The sequence below is a fragment of the Chiloscyllium plagiosum genome, chromosome 20 (assembly GCF_004010195.1).
Source record: "Chiloscyllium plagiosum isolate BGI_BamShark_2017 chromosome 20, ASM401019v2, whole genome shotgun sequence".
Taxonomy (NCBI): domain Eukaryota; kingdom Metazoa; phylum Chordata; class Chondrichthyes; order Orectolobiformes; family Hemiscylliidae; genus Chiloscyllium; species Chiloscyllium plagiosum.
In genome coordinates, this window is record NC_057729.1 from 51,731,784 (window position 1) to 51,738,312 (window position 6,529).

The following is a 6,529-nucleotide window of genomic DNA, read 5'->3' on the forward strand; positions in this document are numbered from 1 at the left end:
AGCTTTTCCAGCAATTTCTGTTTCTGTTTCTAATTTTCATTTTGGTTTTTATTCAAAATAAGGTTGTTTTTTACAAGGTTTATTCTGAGATTTCTTTTCAAAGGGCTTTTATTTTTGACTTTTAACTTTGGGTGGCTACGTCTTGGTTTTCAGGGCTTATTTTTCATTCTCACTAATTTCTTTATTTGGTGATGCAGTCAGGCCTTCAATACTTGTGTTGAATTTTTATTTGTTTTTCTTTTCTAAATAGGTAAGGTAGCAAAATTACCAATCGTGCATTTATCAAATCTTTTATCTTGAAATCTATGAATAAAATGTTTTTGTTAATCTATTATGAATAAATCTCTCATATTCCATTTCCTAAATCAAAATTCAAACAACTTGGCACAATACAGGTTATTGGAAATGAGTCTCACATTTATAGCCCTTTTTATCATTTGTTTACAAGATGTGGGGGTTGCTGAATAGGCCAACATTTATTGCTCATATTGAATATTCCTGAGGGTGGTTAAGAATCAACTATATTGCTGTGGGCCTGGGGCCACATGTGGGCCGGAGCAGGAAATGATGTCGATTTTCTTCCCCTAAGGACACCGGTAAATCAGATGGTTTTTATGACACTCAATGATAATGTCATGGTTCCCAGCAGTAAGACTAGATTTGAATTCCAGATTTATTTTATTGATCAATTGAATTTATTCAAGGGTGACATGGTGGCTCAGTGGTTAGCACTGCTGTCTCACAGCACCAGGGACCCAGGTTTGATTCCAGCCTCGGGCGACTGTGTGGCATTTGCACATTCTCCCCGTGTCTGCATGGGTTTCCTCCGGGTGCTCCAGTTTCCTCCCACAGTCTAAAGATGTGCAGGTTAGATGGATGGGCCATGCTAAATTGTCCATAGAGTCCATGGATGTGCGGGCTACGTGGATTAGCCATGGGGAATGTGGGTTACAGGGATTGGGTGGGATGCTCTTTGGAGGATCAGTGTGGACATGATGGGCTGCTTCAACACTGTAAAGATTCTATGAATTTCCAAAGAACAGATGTGTGAATAGGAAAGGTTTAGAGGGATATGGGCCAAACACAGGCAAGCGAGACTAGTTTAGTTTTGAAACCATGGTCAACGTGGATGACCTGGACCAAAGAGTCTGTTTCCATGTGGAATGGCTCTATGACTCATTCCACAACATGACCGAATACTCTGTCCCTCATAACATCATAAATCTCCATGTTTGCCAAAGGCTGTCTGTTTTTGAATCCCTTCAGTCTTCACTCATGCAATACATTTCTGGCCAACATCGATCTTACGCCACGTGGTCTGGGCTGGATGCTTGACTTACTGGAGAGTCCAAGGCAATCCTGGAGGGTTGGTGGCTTACAGCAGTGGGGAGTAAACTTCCAGATACAAAATATTCAGGCTTTTATGGGGGAAATATTTTAGAATCCAATCAATGCACTTCAAATTAAAGGTGAGGACAAATGTAGAAATTATTGAAATATACAGCTGGAAAGTACATTGGGAAGAAACTGTTGGATGGAGCACTTTAGTGATGAAGAGAGGCTGGATAAGCTCAGGTTGTTTTCTTTGGAACAGAAAAGGTTGAGGAAAGGACCTGAGAGAGGTGTATATGATTATGAGGGGCATGGACAGGAGCTGTTCCTCTTCGTTAAATGGCCAATAACAAGGTGGCATAATTTTAAGGGGAAAGGCAAAAGATTTAAAGGAGATTTGAGGAAAGGTTTTATCATCAAGAGAATGCTGGGAGTCTGGAATGCACTGCCGGAGAGGGTTGTTGAGGCCAGAGATTTCACAACATTTAAAATAATACTTGGATATACACATGAAATGTCGCAACATTCAAGGCTATGGGCCTAGTGATGGAAGTTGGGCTTATTATAGATCTCATGTAGCTTTAACAGTGCAGACTTGATGTGTCAAAGGGCCTCTCTGTACTGTATGATTATATGATTCTATGAAACTCCACCTAAAGAATTAAATGGTTGGAAGTGGTGATATTCCTTTTTGTTCTGGTGTGGTAGGGGCTGCAGGTTGGAAGGCACTACTGAGGTAGTTTTGCTGCTGTGCATCTTGTAGATTGTATATGTCAATGAGGGTGTGAGGATTTAAGCACTGATTCAAGACCACTTACTCTCACCCCACTATACTGTTCCTCTCTGGCTTGGCCTAAAATTGCCCTCAGTGACCTGGCATTGCAGTTGAATGGATAACCAAAAGAGGGCGCCCACACGCTGCTGGAAGATAGATTTCAACGTGGGCCAGTGTTGCTTTTAAAACCAACTCAAAACCTGGTGAAAAACCAATTTCAGTGCCTGTTTCTCTTTTCTTCCCAATTTTTCTCTCCTCTCCCACCTCCTCCACTGGTACTTTGCCCAAGAAGCACTATTCATGAGTAAGCCTGGACAGTAAACAGATGGAAAAGGAACATGTAGCTCTTTGAGACTGCTTTGCCATTCATTAAGATCATGATCAGACCTGTGTACAGTTCTGGGCGCCACATTTTAGGAAGGATGTGAAGACATTGGAGAGAGTTCAGAAGCATTTGCAGGAATAGTTCCAGGGATGAGAAACTTCAGCGCTGAAGATAGTGTGAAGACATTACAACTGTTCCTTTTGGAAAGACAGTGGCTAAGAAGGGAACTATGCCTTTTCATAAACAGATTAAGAACCAGAGGTCACAGATTTAAAGTGATTTGAAAAAGGAGCAAGTATAATAAGAGGAAAATCTTTTTCACACAGCGAGTATTTAAGGTATAGAATGTGCTGTCTAGATAAATGGTGGAGGCAGGTTTGTTGAGGTAAATAAATGATTTATTGCAGAGGGCTGTTGACTCTTGATCATTAAGTATACTCAAGGCTGAATTTTAATCAATAAGGAGATCAAGGTTTTTGGGGAAAGGCAGGAAAGTAGAATTGAGGATTATCAGATCAGCCATGATCTCATTGAACGAGATGGGCTGAATGGCCTACTCCTGATCCCATATCGTATCGTCTAACTAGTAGAGGCTCTTGTATTGAACTAGAAGTAGTTTATTGCCTGTCAGTAATCAGTTACAAGTGTCCAAGAAGCTGAATAGTCTACTCCTGTTCCTATTTTCCTATGATACACATAATGGATATCATTATAGAGACTGTCAGGAGTACCTGGATGTTAGATCTTTTTCCTCAGGGCTTCTAGCCTCTTCTGCCCACTGTGATTTCATTGTTGTTGATTGGCGACTACTCAGTATTAACCCTTCCAGGACCAGATACCCCACAGTTATGACCCAGAGAATGAAATTATGGGAGAGATGAGCAGAATTTCTTCAAGGTGGACATACCAGGAAGAGATTAGGTTTTTTATTTTTTCTTCTTGTATAGTTCAAAGCTTGGCTTGTATTTCTACATTGTATGTGTTAAGAAGGAGAGCCACAGTTCTAGATTCATTTTAGATTTATTCCGTGAGTGGTACTGGGGTGCCTCCAGTGTTTGGATATGTGCATTTTTACTGAGAGTTAACAGCCTTGGAGTAGAACTTGAGGTGAACAGTTCAGTGAATTAGGAAAAGAAATGAGTAAAAGAGGAGAAAAACTGCTGTTACCTATTGGCAGTTCTCCCAAAGAGATCCCAGAAACTATTATAGAAAGGCAAGAGCCATCTGAAGGTCAGACAAAGTGTTCAGGTTCAGTCAGAGTGAAAAGGTGATGTGAATTATCAGTCTATAAAAAGTCAGAGCTGGGTAAATTGTCCTGAGAAGAGAACTATAGAAGCAGACGCTACTTGAATCTGAAGGTATGAAAACCCAACGTATTTGCTCTGAAACTGTTTACAAGTTGGTAAGAAGAAAGTTCCAGAAATCAATAATAGTCTTGTCAACAGAACAAGGAAATTTAAAGTGGAGACCTTTAGATCTGACGTTTCCAGTATTATCATAAGCTGCTGGAGTCATAACACCTATCGCAAGCCAATCAGCCTATTAAGAGCTGGCATGTGCATGTGAGTGAGTTTCTCAGCTTATTACAGGACTAGGAGCCTCTCTTCCAGGTTATGTTCACATCTGGGAGTCCTTAGAGGGAGCACATGGGGGCGTATAACACCCTTGATGCCTTTAGAGAGATGTAGGCGCCTCAGAGTTTGGGTACATTATTTCCCTCACCATTTCGATCTAACCCTCTCCCTCTATCCCTACTCGTCCTTGTATTTACTACAGTTATAGTGCTCCTGGTGGGCAATGCTTGATAATCGTTCATTTAATTAGGAACACGGTGATTGGGTGGTAATGAAATAAAATGACCTGAGGTGTGTAGTAAACAGAGAAAATCAAGAATATGACAGGACTTGACACTGACATTCTGGGTCACCCTATAGACATCAGGTTGAGGCCTATTCCTTGGAGAATCCAGCAGCGAGAATGTACATCTGAAGGGTAGAGGTCGCAGGGAGAGGGTGTCAGGGGCTAGGTCAGAGGCCACTCCTTGCTCCCTTATATATACTTCCAAATGCACCCAGACTGGGGCCAATTGGGTACCCTAAGTTTAACCTGGCAGGAAGATCACTTTGGCTTCCCAGTCAGGAAATTAGCCAATGGCCTTTAATGGGCCACTACTGGACACTTTGGGGCTGTAATTGGAGGTTTCTCATGGACCTTTTCATCCAGAGCCTAAGTGGTTGAGGTAGTGAGAAGGCAGTAGGTTTCTCTCCAATGCCAACACAGCAGCTAATAGACTGGTGCAGAGCCAACAATCTGTCTCTGAGTCTCTGAATGTGGACAAAATGAAAGAGATGGTTGTTGACTTCAGGAGGGCATGGAGCGACCACTCTCTGCTGGACATCAATGGCTCCCCAGTGGACATCGTGAAGAGCACCAAATTTCTTGGCATCCATTTGGTCCCTCAACACCAGCTCCATAACCAAAAAAGCCCAGCAGCGTCTCTACCTTCTAGGCAGACTGAAGAAAGCCCACCTCCCCATCCTCACTACATTCTAAAGAGGATTCATTGAGAGTATCCTGCATCACTGCCTGGTTCGGGAATTGCACTGTCTCGGATCGTAAGATCCTACAACGGATAGTGAGGACAGCTGAGAAGATCATCGGGGTCTCTCCTCCCTCCATTACAGACATTTACACCACATGCAGCATCTGAAAGGCTAAGCGCATTGTGGAAGACCCCACCCACCCCTCACTCAAACTCTTCTCCCACCTGCCATCCGGTGGAAGATGCCAGGGCATTCGATCTCTCACAGCCAGACTGTGCAACAGTTTCTTTCCCCAAGCCATCAGGCTCCTTAACACTGTTTGATCGGACTCTTTCCCCTCTGAAATTCTTTGCACAACTTTGAATTCTGCTAGAACAATGTCTTTTAATTATTATTCCTTTATTACACAGTAATTTGTGTATTTTGCACTTCTTATGCCCCTTGTATGATTGTGTTAATTGTGCTGTCCGTGTAGGACCTTGGTCCTGGATTAGATTAGATTACTTACAGTGTGGAAACAGGCCCTTCGGCCCAACAAGTCCACACTGCCCCGCCGAAGCGCAACCCACCCATACCCCTACATTCACCCCTTACCTAACAACTACGGGCAATTTAGCATGGCCAATTCACCTGACCTGAACATCTTTGGACTGTGGGAGGAAACCGGAGCCCCCGGAGGAAACCCACGCAGACATGGGGAGAATGAGCAAACTCCACACAGTCAGTCGCCTGAGGCGGGAATTGAACCCGGGTCTCTGGCGCTGTGAGGCAGCAGTGCTAACCACTGTACCAGGAACACTGTCTTGTTTTTTACTCTGTCAGCTTTAGATGGCAGAAATGACAAATAAAATTTACTCTCTGTCTCTACACTCATCCAGTGATTTTCCTTCTCTCCACCTCTCTTGCCATCTCGAGGGGATGAGGAAATGGCACCCATAGTCTGGCTCACACAAACACCATGTAATAACCTGGGAAGGTTACCATATCATGTCTTCACAACAGCCCATGTTCCCACCTCTCTTTCCAGGGCCCACAACTCAGTGTGACCTTATTCTTTCACCCTTCGAACATGGTCTGTTCGGGTTGGTCTGAAATTCGTGGAAATTAAAGTTGAGCAACAGGCAGTAGTTGTTGAAGCAGTTTAATTGTAGCAGGAAAAAGTCAAAGTGAAGAGATGAATACAGTTGGGTTCATTCTTCTGCGATACTATCGTACAAACAATTTCTGTGTGATATACCCAATGAGACTTGTATGTCATAGAGTCATAGAGATGTACAGCATGGAAACAGACCCGTTCGGTCCAACCTGTCCATGCCGACCAGATATCCCAACCCAATCTAGTCCCACCTGCCAGCACCCGGCCCATATCCCTCCAAACCCTTCCTATTCATATACGCATCCAAATGCCTCTTAAATGTTGCAATTGCACCAGCCTCCACCACATCCTCTGGCAGTTCATTCCATACACTTACCATCCTCTGAGTGAAAAGGTTGCCCCTTAGGTCTCTTTTATATCTTTCCCCTCTCACCCTAAACCTATGCCCTCTAGTTCTG